General features: G+C 40.9%; 1 protein-coding gene across 1 annotated transcript in view; it reads left to right on the forward strand.

The window, feature by feature from the left end:
• Positions 1–20,876, forward strand: part of pknox2 (pbx/knotted 1 homeobox 2) — a 93,526-nt gene that overhangs the window by 22,050 nt on the left and 50,600 nt on the right. The window contains exon 2 of the mRNA XM_053441902.1: positions 2,074–2,154. The gene's annotated coding sequence lies outside the window, so the exon portion shown is untranslated. The remainder of the gene's footprint in view (positions 1–2,073; positions 2,155–20,876) is intronic.

Below are 20,876 nucleotides of genomic sequence, written 5' to 3' on the forward strand. Positions count from 1 at the left end.
TCGCCATCGAGCCCTCCGTCTGGGCCTAGCTCCAGACGGGGGCCCCGGGCTTCCTCCAGGCCGGGTCACATCTCCTCTTCCGTCGATATTCATTGAGGATTTTTTGAACCATTCTTAGTCTGGCCCCTCACCTGAGACCACTCTGCCATGAGAGACCCTACCAGGAGCACAAGGCTCCAGACAACACAGCCCTCAGGTTCACAGGGACACGCAAACCTCTCCACCACGATAAGGTGACGGTTCTAGGAGAGGCAAAAAGCATGTTTGTATGTAAGAATTTCCTAAAATCCTAATCTATTATTATTCACTTATTTTATTCAATTGCCAATTAAAAATTAATAATTATTTCTAACTTACAAATAATAGAAGTGCTTGCAATATAAGTTTTACAGTGCAGTTGCCATATTGACTTTGTACAGCTTTACTTCAAGAAATATGTGAGTGAATGTCTTAACCTTTGACGCAGTTATACCTTTAATTCAGTTTCAGAAATTTGCTCTCTAACTTTTTTCTAATTCCTGCTGTGACAAAGACTGCACGAAGCTTTTGAAAGATTTATTTCATCAAAAGAGTTTTTTGTGGCCTTGATCTCAGAAGCATATGTTATCATACTCTCCTGTTTGAGTCCAGCAGGGGCCCCACTAACCTAACTGCTTACTGTCAAACAAGCAGAACACCTACAAGTGGATTAATAGTGAAAATTGTCTCCAGAAAATGCATTTATTCCAGTTTGAATATAACTTTTGCTGAAAGTTTGTTGCCAATAGTAGTTCTAACATATTTCCTTTAAAAATACAACATATATTTGAAGTACATATATTAGCACATAATTATATTTGAAGATTTTTATCTTTGCTCGGAAAATGTGGGCTTGTAGCTGAGAGTCTAAGACAGCGAAGGGAAGTCACAAAGGATCAAGAGGGTGACTATAACTGGTTTGCTCAATGTCTGGAGAATCAGGTTTGGACATTGTCCATAGTTGCTCTTCATGTAACACACAACCAAAGATTGTCTGTGTGAGACGGGTTCTCAGCTAATGGCAATAGTTTTGTTCAGGGCACTGGGGGAAGAGCATGGAGACAGCATATAAACATCATCAATCGGTCAAGTTTCCAGACAGTAACCTGCTGTGTTCAAATTGACTCTGCCATTACATTACATTGACTTTGTATTACAGGAGCTGACAGAGTAAAGTCTATTTAATGTCTGGTTCAGCTAATTCAGGCATTTGTATTCACTCATACTGCTCCTCTACAGCTGTTTTCAGTCTTTTTCAGGAGTTTGTCCTGCCAGCTCCATGGTAGAAACTCCAGAGAATGTTCGCTCTAGAAAACAGCAGGACATGTGCCTGGAATTCACAGTGAGAGAGTTTCCAGCACATTATAGTTGGAAAATTGAAACGAACAAAAATAATACAAATATCTTAGGATGAAAAAGAGGAGCAACACATCTAGTAGACTGACAAAGATGTCAACTTGGAAAGACAACTAGATTTGAGAGCTTTTGGTGTTAAGGACCGATACCAGCGTCATTGGATTTCAACAGTGGAATTTATACAGTGTGTCCTACCTCCTGCTTGCCCTAACTAGGCGCCGCCTCTCATCTGGGCACAGATTTTCCTGTTGTTGTAAACGTGTCTGACCCAGAAAATCTCCTGCTGATTTGTTCCACGTGAAAGGCATGTATGTGCGTGTGCTATAGTCCAGATATTATCTGGAAATCGTATCTGTGAACAAATTAATATTTCTCCGAGCGCCTTAACTATGTTTTCATCTTTTCATGGAGTTTGTTGACTGCAACAGAAATGTAGAATAAGGTCATTTTGTCCTTTAAATATGTCAGTTAACCTCCAGCCATTATGTGCACCAGTGCTTCAGGCTAGCAGTGTCAGATCAGGTGATAATAACAGCGTTCTGTCATTTCAGTCAAACAAAAGTGGAGTGACCTTATTTTATATTCTTGTGTGACGTTTTATTAAATATCTTTTGCATGCCATGCAGGTCTTTTTCTTTACTAATAATGATGACGACTTTATTAAATTGCATTAATTTTGACCTTGTCATTTGTTGACAGGTTTTGTGTGGAGAGTTGGATACCGGCCAACGGCACAGACAACACACTGAAGGCTGCTGCGCTGCTGTGGGCAAACTAACTGTAAGTTGTCAGTTATCATCCTATAAACCATATGATAGAGTTTGATTGTATAGGCACAACTTTCATTCTTCATTTCATTAACAGAGCTGTGTGCAGTTTTAAGTGCTAAATGAACAGAATCTTCATTTGGTCTAGATAGACTTTCAGGAGCAACATATCCGGCAGAGTTAATCTGTTTCTTCAGGGGCCAGCACCATTCTTTGATTTAATTTAAGAGCACAAAATCAAATGCAATTCATGCTATACACACGTTGGCATGCCAGGATCCGCAGTTAATGATTACCCTGCTGCAGTTCTCTCAAGTTGGTTGAGACCAAACAATCATTTCAATCACTTGAGCATATTTTCTCTTCAACCCTTAAATGAGAATTTGAATTTCTGTGCTCAGTCCTTGTTGGAGCTGTGTTCTGTTGGTTTTAATGAGTTGTTGATTCAGTCTCAACAAACACACTATTTGCATCTTGGACCAGGAAGAAAAAAAAGCTTGAACAAGCTGATTTCTCTTTCTCAGATGTTCTTTTCATGAAAAATATCATAGGCAAAGGTAACTAAAACAAATATTCTTGTCTAATGACACCTAAGAGTAAGTAAATTATACTAGTGCAGGTCTGCCTTTATAAAATGAAGTTTGGTTGTTTTGCTGTATTCATGTCACTATACTTACTTTTACAGGTAGCAAACAATTGTCATTTTCATTGAGTGATACAAACTACCTTCATGTGTCAAACAAGAGGAAAATTCTGCCACAGAAACAACATTTCAGTTGTAATATAATAATACTATTGTCAGACAAGTTTTAATCAAGTGTATATGTTGCTGGAAACATGACCACTACTGTGACGACTTTAGCTAACACAGCAACCAACAATGCTGTCAAACCACATCTATGTTGAACAGTTTACATTTACAGAAAAAGGTGGATGGAAGGGTTTGATCATTCACCACTTATTGATTGCTGGAGTTGTCTAATTGTCTGATGTTTTGCTCATATCCATCTCCACCTGAGTTGTTCCAGACAAGATGATATTAGTTGAGATTGCTGTATAGACCGAAATCATTGAAAGGACTTGTATTTTTATCTTCTCCCTTATGTTTGGAGCTTATTGCTAATTGATTTGAACAACTAGCAAACTTCTGTTCTTGTTCCTGCTGAAATCAAAATGATACCAGATTTGTTTTACTCCCAGAGGCAAAAGGTCTTTCTCAGTTTCTCTGTTCTTGGTTTATCTATTAGGTAAAACACAGAGCTGTTACTGGTGTATGTCTTAGCTCACATTTTGCACAACACTAGAGGTCAGCTTGGTTTATTGTAAGTGAGAATAAGCCTGGAACCTGAACCAGGCCAAGTCTAGTTTATATTCTGTCTACTCAGGTCTGGGTTTCATCCTACTAGACACTGTGGCTCTCGTTGGACATGTTTTTTTTAATTGCTGGTTAAAGGGCTGATATTTTGACAGTGTGAAGGCTGATATTTATGTTGATATGATTTTGTTGTGTTGCATCTGATCAATCAAATCAATTAAATAACAAATATGACACAACATTGCTTTAAAAGACGTGGGATATGGTTTTTTATTTAATACCAATGTATTATTCAGTTGAAGACAGAAAATGTTGGATATTTAAAAATAAATTTCTAGATCTGCAATCTTGACTTAAATACAAAAAACTTTAACTTTAAAATGTTTTGTTTATTGTTTCCGGTACCGATTACTTGATCTATCAATACTGCTGGCACGCCTCCATACATAGTAGAAACAACATGGAGGAGCATTGAAGCTCAGTATCCGTTTTTGTGGGTCTGATAAGTTTGCCGTATTGGAGTGTTTCTAACTGTCCTTGGGTCAGGTCTGACTGAGTTCAGATCAATTTTGGATTTCATCTTTTAACAAAAAAAAATTAATGCTTCGATAGTTTGTCACGGTTCTGTTTTGGATGGGCTCCAAAAATGTTGGAACCATTAAAAACTCCTGTCACTGGCGTTTGGCAGCTGCCCACTTACACAGTGCTCGTTGATTTACACAGAATCATTAAAAAAAAATTCTCAAGGGCATCCTGAAATTCACATTGTTGAGGGATGGCTGTTACCCATTCACTTTCAACTCAGTATTTATATTGGTTGATTATCCACTTTATGAACCAATGCCAACGCCCAGTGCCAAGTAGTGCGTGCACTTTATGTAGTGAAGTTTAGAGGTCAGTGTGTTTGGATGTGTGTGCTGTGGTTCTGACTGTCATGCTGGAGAACGAAGCTGGCACCGTGTCACTAACATAGTTGTTTATTAGACGTAAACAAACCATGTCATAGTTACCTAACCCTAAGCAAAATATATTTGCCATAGTGAAAGACTTGCCCTAGACAGAGCTACCATGTACATGAATTGTAAAAAGTGTATAAAGAAGAGAGAAAAAAAATATATTTGATGTAGTTGTGCACTAACATTCTTGTTTGAAAACAGGATTGTCGTTAATCTCTTATTACATCAACCCCTTTGTTTTGTTCTTGTTTTTTTTTGTCGAATTGATGCTGTTGAAAATAGGCTTTTAAATCCTATTTCTGTCTGGTCTGTGTAGTTAAATTCTGTAAATGGCCTGACTGTACTTTGGAAAGGAGCCACAGACAAAATAAGAGCGAGGACAGTTGGGGATCAGACACATGCCAGTGTCTCGATGATTGCCAGAGGAGGGCTGGTACTAAGACGCTTGTCTCTTCCTGCACGCAGACAGGACTAACCGCACAGCCAGTCTCCATACCCCCTCCTCAGCTCCTATAAGTGTGCCCCCTCCTGCCCCCCCTCCCCCACCCCCAAAAAACCCTTCCACCACGATTCCCCCACCAAGAATTGTTTTACTCCTAATTTTGTTAGACTTAATGAGATTTCACTAATTAAATCTCCTCCTTGTTGGAGACCCAGCTCGCACTGCGCCCCCCCCCCCCTTCCACTTTCACTTACAATCAGTCCAGCCCATGTAGTGATTGCTCGTCGACCAATTTTAGACAAATAAACTTCTTTTTCATGAAGATCAGGGAGTGTGGGTTGCACAAGGTCAGACCCGTGTTGTTCTGCGGATTTTCAATTTCGCGCCAAGATGCTCCGCTGCACCTGTGATAGCCAATAGGTTCTCAAATCTGATTTGGCGTTTAAGGGCAGGAAGTAGTTCTCGACTACATCTTGATTTGTCTGCAACATAAAGATGAGGTGCTGCGGAGTGTGTAAAAAGTTGTCTGTAAGATGTCATGTGAAATATTTTATAGGTCGTTTTACGTTAAGAATGTTCTGTTACAGTTTGGGCTTCTCTTCAAAACAATACTATTCTATTATAAATCTTTCCCTAAAAACACCTCCTATATTATGTGACTGCTGAGCATATATTGCAGCACAGAAGCTAATGCTCAAAGCAAGACAATTCTTCAGTGACAAAATGCACACATGTTCCACATACATGTCCCTAATAATAATCCCTGCATTAGCTGTGTGTCAGCGCTAAAAGGGAAGTGATGAAGGGTGGGGCCGTCTCATTTCAAACAGTGAGGCCTTGGAGGTCATTGTTGACAGTAGCCGCTTGCCCTGCCATTGTGAACGACCCTCTGGGACTCCCGTGCTGGCTATTGTGGGAGCCAGCCTCCCGTTTCCCGTTTGAGCCCTGGACACCCGCTGCCAACTCGACTGCTCGGTTGTTCAGCCAAAAAGTCCATTATACCCCTAACACCAGGCCTCCATCACCCCCCCATACCCATGTCCACTGCAGCCCAGCTCCCCCCCTGGCTCATTTATGCACACACACACATTTAGACACACACACTCTGTACAGCCTCAGAAGCCCGTGTGCTGTGGCTCTCGGGTGGGCGAGCGGGCAGTGTGCCCGTTTCAGAAGAGAGTGCTTCCTTGATGAAGGCCCATGCTGATCGGGTTTCTGCCACCTGTCATTCAGCTTAGGAGGCAGGAAAGGGGGCAAGAGTGGTTGTGAGTGGTGGGATTGAGGGGGCGAGGTGAAGTTTGGGGGGTTGGGGTTGAACAGGAGAGATGCCATGGCAATCTGGCCCCGGGCCTGCAGCCTGCTGATATTTCAGTACAGACTCCCAGACTTCTCAAGTTGTCCATTTAGTTCATGCAGTGGTCCATTCCCCATTTAATCTAATAACAAAGTAACATCATCATGCATAGTGTCATTTGTTGTTCGTTTTACTTTGAATTACTCAACAAAACTCACATATGTCACATAAAATGTCAGTCGAGAGAAGACTAAAGTTTAATGACTTTCCTTACAAACTTAAATACATGTAACTAATTGTCTACACTGGTCATTTCTGTCCGTTACACTGTGTTTACAGTAATTTAAGAAATAAATGGTCTGTATTTATGTTGCACTTTTGATGACCACTCAAAGCACTTAACAATGTGGTTCTTTCCATCCAGCAATACACACACACATTAATTCAATGCATCTACAGTATGTTCAACACTTTCTCTATCACACAACTATCACATACTTCTGCCACAGTCGGCAGGGGCAATTTTAGGGTTCTTTCCACTTTGGCAATTCTTCCAATCTACGCACATTCTATGATATTTTTGTTACCTACTCCTTATACTGCATATCCACCCAGAAAAGTATAAGAGGACAGTTTTAACTTTGTGTAAAAGTTCACGAGACCTCTGATGCTGGCTTTCTGATTTTAATGTTCCTGTGCATCACCGTGTATGTTTGTCATACAGTTTATGTCCACATCCTGTTATGAGAAAATAGCGGAAATGAACACGGAAGACATATAAACTTGCCTTACAGTTCAGTGGTCATGAGCAAAAGCTCAAACCCAAAACTGCCCATAGAAGATCTAACCACAGAAAAATCCAGCAGACCGCCCCAGCATGGCTAAACTTTCTATTTTCTTGTTATAACGCACCAACAAACACACTGGACCAAAACCACAACCTCCCCGACGGTGGAAACAAAATAATAGAACCTGCTGTAATTCATAACAGCAATTCATCTCACAAACACAGCATGTAATTACAAATCAGATGCTGTTGGAAAGCTGGTGGTAAAGTGTTCAGGGCCTCATTTAGCATCACTCACAGAGAGAAATTTATTTGCCTTTCCTCCTGAGTTAGAGTAGCAGGTTTTTCGCAGTTGTGATCTTAGCCCTGCCAGGCTTATGTGCTCATTCTGTGAGATATCAGTCAAAGCAAGACATCTGGAAGTGCATATTTATCATAAATACTTTGGAACTTTGAGAGCTGAGCTGTTGCTTATATGCATATTGATCTTCTGTATCTGCTCCAGCAGTGCCACGCTTATTTGTCTTTTGGTCTGAGCGGTCTCGAAGGTTGCCATTTTAAATTCCACAAAGGGCAGCAGCCGAACCTATTGCAGAACTTCTTAAGCATCTGCTGACTAGGTGAATATCACAGAGACTTTGTCAGATTCTAAAGCCTGCGATCCGGTCTTGGGGTTAGGGGGAATTATCCAAGGTAATGAAATTATCTTAGTGTCTATTTTGGCAACAGTATGGGAAATCTGCCTTTAATCAAAGAAGGTTAAAAGGCAAACTGTCATGCACCAACACGTCTCTCTGACCTCTGCTTTGCATGATTTTGGAGTCGCACTTATGCTCTTCATTATCGGCTTCGCTGTGTGATCCCACATTTCCCTCCATCACACTCGCTACCTCTACGCTTAACCATCATCCTCCAATCCATCCATATCCATGTCTCCCTCAACCGGGCTCTTTACCCCACCAACCCTAATTGTAATTATGTTGATTTAACCTAGACACATGCGGCTCGCTCCCCGCCATCTGAATGGAAGCTTATTAGACAGAATATTTTTTTTATATTTATTTATTCCCATTTCTCAGGGTCCCTGTCGGCATTTCCAATTACTCTTGTCGTGCCGCTGTAATTGCCTCCATGCTAATGGCCGCCAGACAATCGTGCTAAATGAGGTGAGGCCGAGAGGCTAGGAGCCCGACTTCATTAAGAGCTAATGGGATTTTATAAGGGGGACTGAAGACCCAGCTCATCAAAAAGAGGGAGATGGAAAGGAAAACAAAACAGATGGAGGGGGAGAGCCAAATCACCACTGTTCTAAGTTAGCCCGCTCTTTTTCCTGGCACTCTGATGTAAAAAGAACAGGTTACTCTTCCTCTAGAAGACTACTACCTAATTATAGAGAAAGACAATGTGGCTGAAAGTCTCTACAGTGATAGAGGAAGAATACACACAGTGATAAATTGATAAGTTTGCATAATTCCTCTGACTGTCCAGTTGAACATGAAAAGCAGTTATTTTTATGTCTCTGGCTCATTATTTGGCAAAGTAACAGGAATGGAAATGTATAAATTATATATTTAAGAAATGAGCGGACAGTCCAGTCCAAGTCCTCCCACACTTTTCACACTTCATTTAGACAGAGAGAGACTTAGACTCACGCAAACATAGATGTATACTTGTGAATACATGGCTTGAACACATTGAGACCATGGTAATAATACATACTGTAAATCTGCGCACAAGTTGACGGCCAACAAATGCCACCAGATACCCTCAGGAAATAATTCAGAGCAGTTCAATCTGTTGTGGTTGTTGCCTGATGACAACGTTGCTTCAATTACAATAATAATATATCCTTCTGACTGAGAATAAATAAAGGTAGGTATAGATACAGTATCTTATACAACTCCAGCCAAAAATGAACAGAAATCAGTCAGTGCAGCCACATTAACAAAGTTCTCCATTCAGACCAACCTTTCACAGAAGTAATGATCCTATACTGATCTGTCTGCCCTTGAAATGCATTGAAAGGCGGCCATCCATCTTGGTGTAAACGCTCTGCTCCCCAACGGAATATAGCTACATTGCGTGCACTGCAGTTGCAGGATCAGTTGCCCTATACTTTAATTTGCCGCGCCATCTTAAAGCTGACACGGTTTGGGTGCCGTTGGTTTCAGCTCAGTGGCCTCTTTGGCTCCTGTAGATGAGAGGGCCTGCCAAATTCTATTACACGCTGAATAAACCAACGTGTTCACCTATGAGCAAAAAGTATTATGGAGTCGGTGAGGTAATGGATACTGTAAAGTGGGGGTATCACTACCACAACCCTGACTCGAGTTCATGCTCTGGCTGTTAAGTATCTGCGGGTTTGTTTATGGGAGCGTGGGAGAGAATCAGTCTGTTGCAGTTTCATGTGTGTCAGCTATTGGTCATCGAGCTAGAATACAACTGAGATACATCTCTTGACTTTTTGCAAACCTGGCAAAGACGACAGTCATTAAGCTGGTGTTTGTGTACATCACCAGCCCTATCGCCTACAAATGATCTTTGCAACACAAAATGCATTTTGCAGTCACCATAATGAATTACATTTTCTATTCACATAATGAGGAAATGTCAATTTACATATTTGGCTAATCACAAAAATGAAACCAAAATATCTGATCTTTCAGCACAATATCTTCCTTTAGTGACTCCTGCATTATTAAAATGTTCATGTTTAGAGGCTGTTGGTTAGGGATGATTGTGGGATGGTTTATGACAGAATAACTTCATGGTGTCAGTGTTTATTTATATTTAACCAAACCATCATATTTCCTGAACCCTTAACCAAAAAGTTTTTCCTAAAAGTAACCACAGTCATGGACGTGAACCCTGGTCTCTAGAATCATAGTTGTGGGCTTTGTAAGTCTGCCATCCACCCCAACCACATCCTGGAGACACCACTGCCATGAATAAATGTACCGCTTTATTCATTCATTGAAATGAGAATAAATATAATCCAGCTGATGATTAAGTTCAACAGCATACATACATTTCTGCATACCAAACATCACAAATACAACATTAAAATGGCTGACTTTTATTTTGATTAGTCAGTAAAAAAGTTTTGGGGTTTGCAGTGAAGCCAAAGGGCAGCTAATTATGTCTATTGGGGACAGCATGCAAATAAGAATCACAGAGTCTGTATCGAGGGAAATTCAGATATATAAGCAACTAGGAAGAGCTGTACAGCCTGTCTGGACTCACAGTGGAAATTAGGCCAATTATCCATAGGCCTCTCTGTTCTGAGCAGAGGTAAAACTATTGTTATTTGAAGGAAAGAAAGAACTGTCTGGCATTAAGATTAGGTGAGTTACACAAGAAACCACACAAACCAAATTAAATATTTGTACCTATATTTCTCCAAACCAACACTTCTGACTAAATAATCCACAAACAAACAAGTGCATACAAGAGTTATTCTACAATAAAAAAGAAAGTTTAACCAATAAAGGTTGTCATCATAGGACCTAAATATGAGTGAACTGTATAAAAGACTGTGAGACAGATCGATTTTTTTTCACATTTTTATTTAAAAGAACATTGTTTTATAATTATTATTATTATTATTATTATTATTAGTAGTAGTAGTAGTAGTAGTAGTAGTGCTAGTAGTAGTAGAATGATAATAATATAAGCTTATTTATACCTTACTTAATTATGAGCACATTATCAGGATTTTAAGGTAGAAAAAGAGATTGTTAAAATGTTACTAATATTATACTATTAAAGCACCATTAAAATAGTCAAGTCTGGCTTCAACAGTCCAGAGTGAAAAACAAAATTCGAATTAGAAGAATATTTTTTAAATATATTAAAAATCTTCAACATCTGTGTTGCTCCCTTAATGCCACAGTCTTAAAGTTCCAGCTGAGCTCTAATGTAACTGAATGTTATGGACGGGGAACTTTTGAGTCACTGCATCTGAGAGAATAAACAAATCTGTCTGATTGTGTCATATAGAAGGAGAAAATGAAGGCAGCTCATGAGACATCCAGTGAGCGCAGACAGGTCTTTATTGCACTGCACAGAATCGGCCTCCTGTTCTTTTTTCCACAGACATTTCCTGAAGAATCTACTAAGTAAGGCACATGTGTCTAATCATTTGGGCTGCAGGGTGTTTTTGTCCCCTAAAATGCTGCTCAGGCTGCTCTGATGGTGGGATGATGGCTGTGGTCTTTAAGGCCCGGGCCCTGGTAGGAACAGCTGTCCTACAGCTGCCATCTCTCCAGCTTTTTGGGGGAGGATGGGGGGGTTGAAAAACAGTCCCAAACCTCCTGGGTCAAAGCCCTGGTATGGCGGTCTCCCTGGCAACTGGCGCTGAGACAGTGTGTGTGTGTGTGTGTGTGTGTGCATGTGCGTGTGCGTGCGTGCGTGCGTGCGTGCGTGGCAGTGGGGAGAACAGTCTGGCCAGTGAGAAGCACAGTACTGGGGGTTAAGTTATTGAGTAGATCCTCACTTTATCTGTATTTCTTTCAAACCATTCACTGTTGGCCTTGACTCTGGTTTCCCACAGACAATATGGGACACAGCCAAAGTGTCATTTTTTTGGTCAAACCAACAAACAACCACATTCGAACCACACTGAAATGATTAATTCTCTGTCTCTCCCTCTTTTTTCTACTCTACAAGCTCAACTCTAGGGAATGTGAAGCTGAGAGAGAGAGAGAGAGAGAGAGAGAGAGAGAGAGAGAGAGAGAGAGAGAGAGAGAGAGAGAGAGAGAGAGAGAGAGAGAGAGAGAGAGAGAGAGAGAGAGAGAGAGAGAGAGAGAGAGAGAGAGAGAGAGAGAGGAAAACAGGAGTTTATGAAGAAAGAAGAGAGAGAGATGACGAGAGTGAGAAAGGGGACTGGTGGATGGAAAGGAGAGGAGAGGGAGGGCTCAGGAGATGGAAAAGCAGGACGCACAAGGGATGAATAGGAGAGGGAAAGTGGATATGAGGAGATACTTGGCTTCGGCCCCATCAAAATAAGGGTTGTCATGCTAACTCAACCCTCCGTCTTCTCTCTTTGTCTCTCTCACACGCATACACGCACACACACACAGACACACAGAACCCAAACCTCTGAAACATACACGTATAAAGAAAAAGTGGTTGTTTCAACATTAAATAAAAAAAGTGTTGTTATGCACAACACTTTGTTTTGAAGAAGTCTGAATCATTTCTTGCTCTACTTACTTAACTACTCACACATGCAACAACAGGTCGTTTGAAAGTTTTTTCTCACTTTGATTTACACCCAAGCCGCCTTTGCATAGTCTTTGCAGCCAATGTATATGGATACAGTGGTTTCTCAATCCTGGTAATTATCATATACAGTGTACTGTATTCTCACACTTAAACTTATTATTGCGCCCACCAACCTTCTGTGCAAACACATTTGATGAAACAGCCCGAGTTTTTGTTGTGCTTAGTGAGAAGTATTGTACAGTGTATTACAATAAGCTTGCAAGACAAAAGCACAGTAACAGGTGTTAGCTATGACACATGAGCACCCAGTGTGTATTGGCTGCACAAGGTGTGAGGAAGGACTGTGTGTGTGTGTGTGTGTGTGTGTGTATGTATGTGTGTGTGTGTGTGTGTGTTTGGGGGTTTACAGAGAAGAGAGTTTTTATTTAGCTGCCTATACTTTGCTACAAACTGGATGTAAATTCTCTCCATTGTTTTGTTAGAGCAGTGAGTTGTAAAACTATTTGGAAAGCAACACACTTAAGATCCCCCTGTCAGTTTGTTTGTTGTTGGTTTGTTCGTCTCAAGCAAGTTTACACAAAAACTACTGGACGATTTACCACAAGACTTGGTGGAGGGATGCTGTATGGGTGATTTCGAGAATAATGCATGGATCCTGATGAAAAAATGGGAATGGCATTATTCAGTGTGTGCAATTCGATGCATATTGTGTACGTGCGATGTGAAAATTTGCTTTAGTTGTCTTAGTTGTCTGTCAACTTGAAATTGAATATGTTTAGTTCTGGAACTATTTATACACATTATAGGTTTGTGAGAAATTGACATAGGTGCTTTCGACTATTTGTCATTTTGATAATCTATTGGCCGGGAATGGGGGAAACCTTTTTATTTCTTGCAATGGCCACTTTTCAAAGGTCAAATTAAAGTTTTTAACACATCTAGACACTAACCTCTCTAATGGGATGACTGGAACTACTCTTCTTTGGTGAGGCATCTGATGTGAAATGCTATTGATGATGATGATGATGTCTGTTGTTCCATCATAGACCAGAGAGACAAAGCAGTTTCGTGTAGTGTGCTTCAATGTAATATCAGTATCTGCTCTGTTACACTTTTGGAACATTTTTACTTTGTCTGGTTCTAACAGCTCCACAGCTACAATAAAGCGTCTTCACAAATTCTTCATTTGAATGAGGGTTCAGCTTCTCATCCATCAGCTCACTCGTCACACAAAAGATGTCTTGTAACATTGTCTCTGTCAGAATGTGGGTTAGTGAAAGATGCTTGTTGGGCAGGACCATAGAGGATAGACACTGCAGCTAATCCAGTTTGGCTGTTTTCAAATGTAATTAAGCTGGATTTTTTCATCACTCTGACCACAAACTTTTACTCTAGCAAAAAAAAATTATACTAACGTCTAGCCTACATATCTTGGAAAATTGTAATATGCCACATCTACTTTACTTTTCTTGACAGTCGCCATGATGCTTGTCAGCGATGACGCATTACATCCATGTGTTGCGTTTACCCTGACTGTGACCTGACAGGAATACGGTGATAGTTTACTGTTTTCTTATCTCATATAATTCTTTTGTATTACTAGGTCGATATTTTTTGTTTGTGCGTGTGTTTTGCCTCATGGGGCAGATCAAGCTGTCCCATGGGCAGGGTACAAAGCACAGGCTGGACATTGCCCGCCCCTGTAACAGGCAAAACTATTAGAGAAAGTAAACCCTAACCCGAGGGGAAAATGAGCAGATTAATCCATGATGATGTCAATACCAGAACAAACTTAAGTGATACTGCTCTGTTACGACTTTGCTCTAAAATGATAATGTTATGTACAGTATAAAATACTTTATATATGCATCATCAAATTGTTTGTCTCATTTGAGTTAGTAATGCTTTGAGACATCAAAAGCTAAAATCACATCATCAAAACAAAGTTAAATATAATATACAGTTATAGACTTCATATTTTTAAACCAGCAGATGCTCCCTGCTCCCCTTCATAGTAGAAACCTGAGACACACACAGACAGATATTTAAACGTGATGTATTCTTCCTCTCAGTTACAAGTGGGCCAGTTTTGTCTGCCCGATGACGGGAAAACACCAAACATAGAGGGGCTGGACGGTGTTTCCATAGTAACAGACCTCATGCGAAAAGGTCACTGTCAGAGGTTTTTCTCAGAAAAAGGCAGAAAGATTATAGGAGTGGGGAGTCATACAAGAACAAACAAAAGACAAAAAACTGTTTTATTATCCACTTTCTTATACTGTATAAAATCCTACCCCCACCCCCGATGAATATTCTCACGATGCGAAAAAATGTAGGATTTAAATAGCACAATTACATGGCTGCAAATGGTGAGAGCCCCCGTCTCTCTTTTTATTATTATTTCTTTATTCTCTTTTGAAGTCGGGAAATGAAAAGGGAGAGTGGTCGACAGCCTGCGTGATGCCTGAGCTTTGTGTTTCTGTGCAGATACGTCGCCTGCCTGCCCCCTCAATCACTGGCAGCTCCTTTCTCTCTCCCCTCCCTCTCAAGTCATTTTAATTAAGTCAGTCTCACTGGCATGGTAGGCAAAGATAATTGGAGAGGGTTTTTGGATGCCATTTACTCTAAATGATGCCTGTTTCTTCCCATTTTCTCGCCTTTTCTCTACTCCCACAGCTTCTCCACCCACCCCTCCCTACCTCGCTCATCTCCTGGCAAGGAGTTACCTATCTTCCCTTCCCCTTGCCTTTTTTCTCCTCTTCCATCTTATATTCAAACGTGAAATATGGATTAACCTCTTGTGTGTGGCGGAGGGGATGACTTCCTGTGAATTGCACATTTTGGCCAACACTGCAATTTATTTGAAATGGCAAATCCGGCAAAGCAATTTGCAGGATACGAGGGGGTTCTTTGAACTTTCCTCATTTGAAAAAAGTTTGTGTTTTCTCATCGCACAGGGATCATCTGCTGAAAAAGGAAAGCTTATACAAATGTCTATGCCTCACTTTAATGAAAAAGTACAGTTTTGAGATACAAGATGGGCTTTGATTTGAGTCTTATTTCTGTGAATGAGGTGTCAGGCAATGTTTCTAGGCATTGGGGAAACTGCACATTGCCAATGAAGTACAGAGTTGTAGTAGTGTTCCCATATTATCACAACAGGCTAGAAGTTAGTTGGGAGTAATTTTTTTTTAAAGTCACTTCATTGATTACAGATTTGTATTATCATGCAATTCAGCTCTCACTTAATCTGTAACATATTGGGGAACATTGTAGACATGTACAGCACATTAAGTGTATCAAGCACTGTGCATGATTGATAGGCCAAGCTGCGCACAGAGAAAGGTGGAAGTACATGTGTCCGTACTAATCCATGTTAGCAGCACCACTACTGTTTCAGTGGTCTACAGTGTATGTCAACCGTGTAGGATTTGTCAATGTGTGTGAGTGTTAAGTGTGTGTGTGGTGCTCCCTCTATCAATCAGGCAAGGCTGGGCCCTGCTGCTGAAAGGGGGCCACAGTGGGCCACCCATCCAGTCAGGCGCTCTGGGGAGATCCAATGTCCTTAGTGCTTTAATGCGCTCCAGATGTCCCTTCAGCTGAGACACAGGGAGAGAGAGGTGGGGGGAGAATGTGAGGCTGGAGCACCTTAAAGCAGACGAGTCTGGCTCACAGAGTGAGGCTCTGCTTTGTCAGTTGTTCTCCTCAGGGGGGTTGTTGTTGATGCACCTGCAGTTTTGTGTTTTTTGATGGATTTATTTCCCCCATTTAAATCATGACAAATAGTGTGAGTGCTGTTTTCTTACAGTCTGGTGTGGCTTTGTCTTTGTTGCCTCTTCCTTCTCCTTAGGGAGCCAACGTCGCCCCCCCCAAAAAAATTTGAGCAGTAAACTTCTATTTATTACTTGAATCACAGAGAATAAAACAATAGTTGTTATATTTGCAACAGTTAAGCACTATACATGTACATGTTTGTCGATGTATTTACATCAGAAAAATCTATCCCAGTGCACCACCTAAAGGATGAAACAAGTAGAGGCCATTCATTTTAAAAAGCAGGAACGAATGACGTGTCCTCATACCCTCAGTACTGACCGTTACTCACTTAACTTACTTACTTAACATACTTACTGATCCACCCAGGTCCATTACCGGTTCTGTTCCTATTGCTTGCTATAATAATCTGATTGATCTTTACTAGTTCATAAACTACGTTTTTTTTAATTAAAGCTGGGAACACATGTCTGCATTATCTTTATCTCCACTAGTTGTGTTGCTGCAGTACATTAGTGTCATGTTTCTATAGTGAATGAGACTATATATACAAACCTGGACAGATATTTATTAAAATCAAAGAATACAATCAAAACATGCCCACATTTAATACAGGCAGGAATTTATAGGGGAAAGGAAAGTTGAAGGACATTTGGGTTGGTGACAACAAGAGGAGGGAGCATGTGTGTGAAAGCTCTGACCTTGAACGCTGTCTGAATACAATAGACAATGTGTAGATTCATCCTTTGCGTATTTGGATAATATTGTAAGAAGCTAAGGGCACATTAAACACGGAAAAACTTGTTTTTGCGGCCTGGTTTGAATGTTTATTTTATTTCCCTCTGATTGCCAAGACTTGGGAGAACAATTTTCAAAAGCCAGTTTTCAGAGGCTTTAGCTCTGTAACTTTGTCGGAGTTGTGTGTACAGAACGGAGCTTTCACGGACATGAGCAAGATATTGATTTTTCTTCGGTGGCAGTAAACACAATGATGCGCCCAAGGATGACTCCGCTTTATTCAGCTTCAATGGATATTTGGACTTTGGACGAAAAGTAATGTTAGTCATTGTAACAGCAGGGCTATGACTACATACTGGCACTTCCTAACAAACACAGGTAGTGTTTAACAGAATCCACTCTTTCAAACACTGCGACACCTTGACGCTCCAGCTCACACCAGTGTTGCATTTAAATTAACTGGAAGGGAAGGACCTTGCTGAATGTGAGGCCAGACTTTCATCTTTAAACGTCTGTTCTCATGTTGATCTCTCCTTCTAGTGCTGCCTCTCTTCACTTCTTTTCTCTTTTGACGGCATTCTCTTTCCCCCACATCTCTATACCTCTTCTGTCCACCTCTCAGTCCATCCTCCCCTGCCATGCATGCGTCTCGCCTCTCCCCATGGCATTTCAGGGGAAATTTAATATGGGTTTGTTTGGTGTTTTCAAGAATTCCATTCGGCTGCCGGCTCTCTTTGCCCCCCGACACTAAGATAAACAGAGGCTGTGCAGCCAAGAGCAGCAAACACCACTGATCTTGGCCTCACTATTTGGTCTTCGCATTTCAGACGACTCCAGCTCCACTTCATTTTTTGTTTGTGTCCGTCTGCTTGAGTTCTTTTCCAGATACTGTAGCTTCACTTGTGGAAACACTGCACCTGCATGTCTGATGTGAAAACTTCTGTCTGTAAAAGCTTTCTGATGGCAGTCAGTTTATATATTGTACCTAAAGAGCATATGGTTACATTTAAGAATCATTTTGCAGCTTCTTATGTCGCCTGCTGTGTATGCGAACAACTATGGATACATTCTTTGTATAATGAGCTCAGAACCAGTATCGTACACAATCCAGATTTAGCTGTGACGTCTTACTCTGCAAGAGACTCTGCACATTATCTCTGCACTTTGTATTCGCCGGCATTTAATTTGAGATGGTGGTGATCAATGTGTCCATCTTTCCATCTCCAATCATTTTGTTTCCGGATCTGAAATTCACAAAACTTTGCAATTGCATTACGCTAATCGGTTTGTGAAGTGGTGACTTTTGATATTTTCACTTAAGTAGATTTTTTACTTTTTTATAGTTCCATGGTTCCTTGCTGCTGGAATAAACTCAAAAACTGATCTTTTGGTTTGGTCAAGAAACAAGCTACAGTAAGGTTTATCAGGGGATGTGGTGTTTTTTTTAAATGTTTTAGGTTTTTAATTTTTTCTGTACTTTCAGGGCAACATGATTGACTCGACCAAATAGAGTTGTCTCTCGTTGCGAATGGCTTGTTGGAATAGACCTGAATTAAATTGACATGTTTTGAAAACACTCAGCTGTTCTTTACCACTGAAGGAATTATCACAGCTTCTGATGACCCTCGTGCTCCAAAGCACATTGTAGATGGTTCTGCATATATTCTGCATTAGTGTGCCATAGAAAATAGCACAGATAGTTACTAAACAATTGACAGTTGAATCTGAAATCTTACATCATGAAATGACAGCCCCCCTATTAGCTACATGGTAGAGTTCTGTATGTGTGAGTGAAACTACATGTTCAGCTATTGTGATCAACAACATCAGGTATTTTTAGGAGTATGTACACAGCATGGCCTCAGCTGTTTGCAAATGATTGGACAACTTTGCTGCCAGTAACATAGCCAAACTTTGATCAAAGCAAGTTGCCAGATATCACTCCCTGCCCTGCATGCTCAAAGAGACCTGTCATTATCGGGCCGGGCTCTTCGCTTGTCGTACATGCCAGTCTGCTCACTCATCTCCTGGTTCGGTCTGACCTGCAGCAGCTCTTTTTAAACAGACTCCCGCCCCCCTGTCTGCCTTTTCCCGCCAAGACATAGTCCCCCAAACCCCCTCCCCAAGCAGAGCTCTGCTAACGCTCAAGTGGCTAACACTACAGACACACACAGACATGCACAAGTGCACACACGCATAGAGAGAGAGCCACCCACCTGCTAATCCCCCTCTCATTAATCCCCCACCACTCTCCTCAAATATTCCCTTCTGCTGATCTCATTGTGAGTGTGAGTGTGAGTGTGAGTGTGTGTGTGTGTGTGTGTGTGTGTGTGTACTTGGGCTTGTGGTGGGTCACTTTGTGTATTGAACACCATCTCTAATTTTCAATGTAGAATATTCACCCCTTCGGGGGGGTTTAGGAGATTTTCAGCTGCAAAAATTAGTTGTCGAGCTATTACACTGGTCACCAGGACTATGGATAAAATGTTCAACTAGTGAATGAAAACCTTTGAAGACCAACAAAATCCACTAGTCATTCACTTGACAGTCACGTTACCCCACCAGTAGCTTAAGTTGTTCCAGAGTGACATGGATGGCACTCACTCACTATGACAAGGTATCCATTTAAAAAAGAGACCTTGCAGATGCAGCGACAGATAAGCTGCACAATGTAAGTGCCAGCAAACATGACAGTGGAGGCAAAGAGCAAAGTGTCTAGAACGGATTCGGAGGGGAAACTCTTGTAGATTACATTTCCTCTCCATGAGCTTGGCCGTTCCAATTTCAACTGAATTTGTCTACCTTCAGTGTTCTGATGGATATCAGCTTAGCAGAGGAAATGCTCCTCCTGTATGTGTGTGTGTGTGTGTTTGTGTGTGTGTGTGTGTGATTGTGTAATTGTGTGTCGACTGCAGGATGCAGACACTCGGCCCTGCACCTCCTTTCAACACTGCCCCAGCTGCTATTCTTGGAGATGGCTGAACTGAATGGAACACAGAGGACAGGCAGGAGAACATGTGTAATGCACACTTTTCATGAATCTCTTTGGAAGCAAAAAGAGGACGACTTTAATAATACATCAGGTCACTCTTCTTCGATGTTCCTAGTATTGAGACTTTTGATGCTGACATAATTGATAAATCTTAACATCAGTCTGCAGTCACCTCATATACCATTCACTCCAGTCTTAAAGGATAATGCTGAAAATATTCATATCTTTTTTTCTTCGGGTCAATAAATATTATGAAAGCACTAACACAATGTTGCGTTATTTGTCTCTATCTGACTTCCGTACCCGGGCTGTGGCACTCAGCCTAAATGGTAAATGGTCTGTATTTATACAGCACTTTTATAGTCTTGCTTACCACTCAAAGTGCTTTACAGTAAAGCCCATTGAGACTCACAGAAAGTCAGTTTAGCTCTTTTGGTTGGTCCATGGCCTTGGTCTTGCACAGACATAACACAAGGCAGCTTTGGTTCCCAGAGAATTAATCCAACTGACTTTGGTGACTATCAGTTTGTTTTTTAGCACCACGGTGACATTAACAATTTTGGTTTGGAGAGAAATGTCACGTTTGATTCCTGTCAGATTTGGTTCAGGTTTCCCTCTGAATGAGCTTTAATAACGTTAGTGGTCCTCTAATTATTTATTTTTTACGATGTCATCAGATCAAAACTGTCCATGTGTGTTTATTGCACATTAATACATATGAATACGCAAAGAAGGTGACATGGTATTTAGAGCATCAAAGCCAGGATGAGGTTTAGATGGATGGATGAGATCTTTCAGGATTGTTTCCTTGAAACTTCTTGAAAGTCTTAATCCTACCCTCCAGCAACCCCATTAAATGCATGGGTGCATTGGTCTTAAAGTTAGTCAGGTGCATCTGCTCACTACTACACGAGGCCCAACAAAAGCCTGGTCTTAAGTCAGTGGTGCAGTATTTCACTGTTACTTTAATGATGCGTTGACAAGACAGTAATATACACCTACATAGGCAGTTGTGCATCGTGCTACACTCTGCTTTCTGCACACACAGATCTTGTTGCACCCTCTGCAGAGAAGCACTGTATCATACCCCCTGGAAATCCTATAATTAATATCATAAAGGTTACTTGGACAAGAGAAAATACACATGGATACTTTGTTTTTTAAATAGTTTCTAGACAACAACAGAGCTGTATGGCAAAGGGGAATGCATT

The sequence above is a fragment of the Pleuronectes platessa genome, chromosome 15, assembly GCF_947347685.1.
Source record: "Pleuronectes platessa chromosome 15, fPlePla1.1, whole genome shotgun sequence".
NCBI lineage: Eukaryota > Metazoa > Chordata > Actinopteri > Pleuronectiformes > Pleuronectidae > Pleuronectes > Pleuronectes platessa.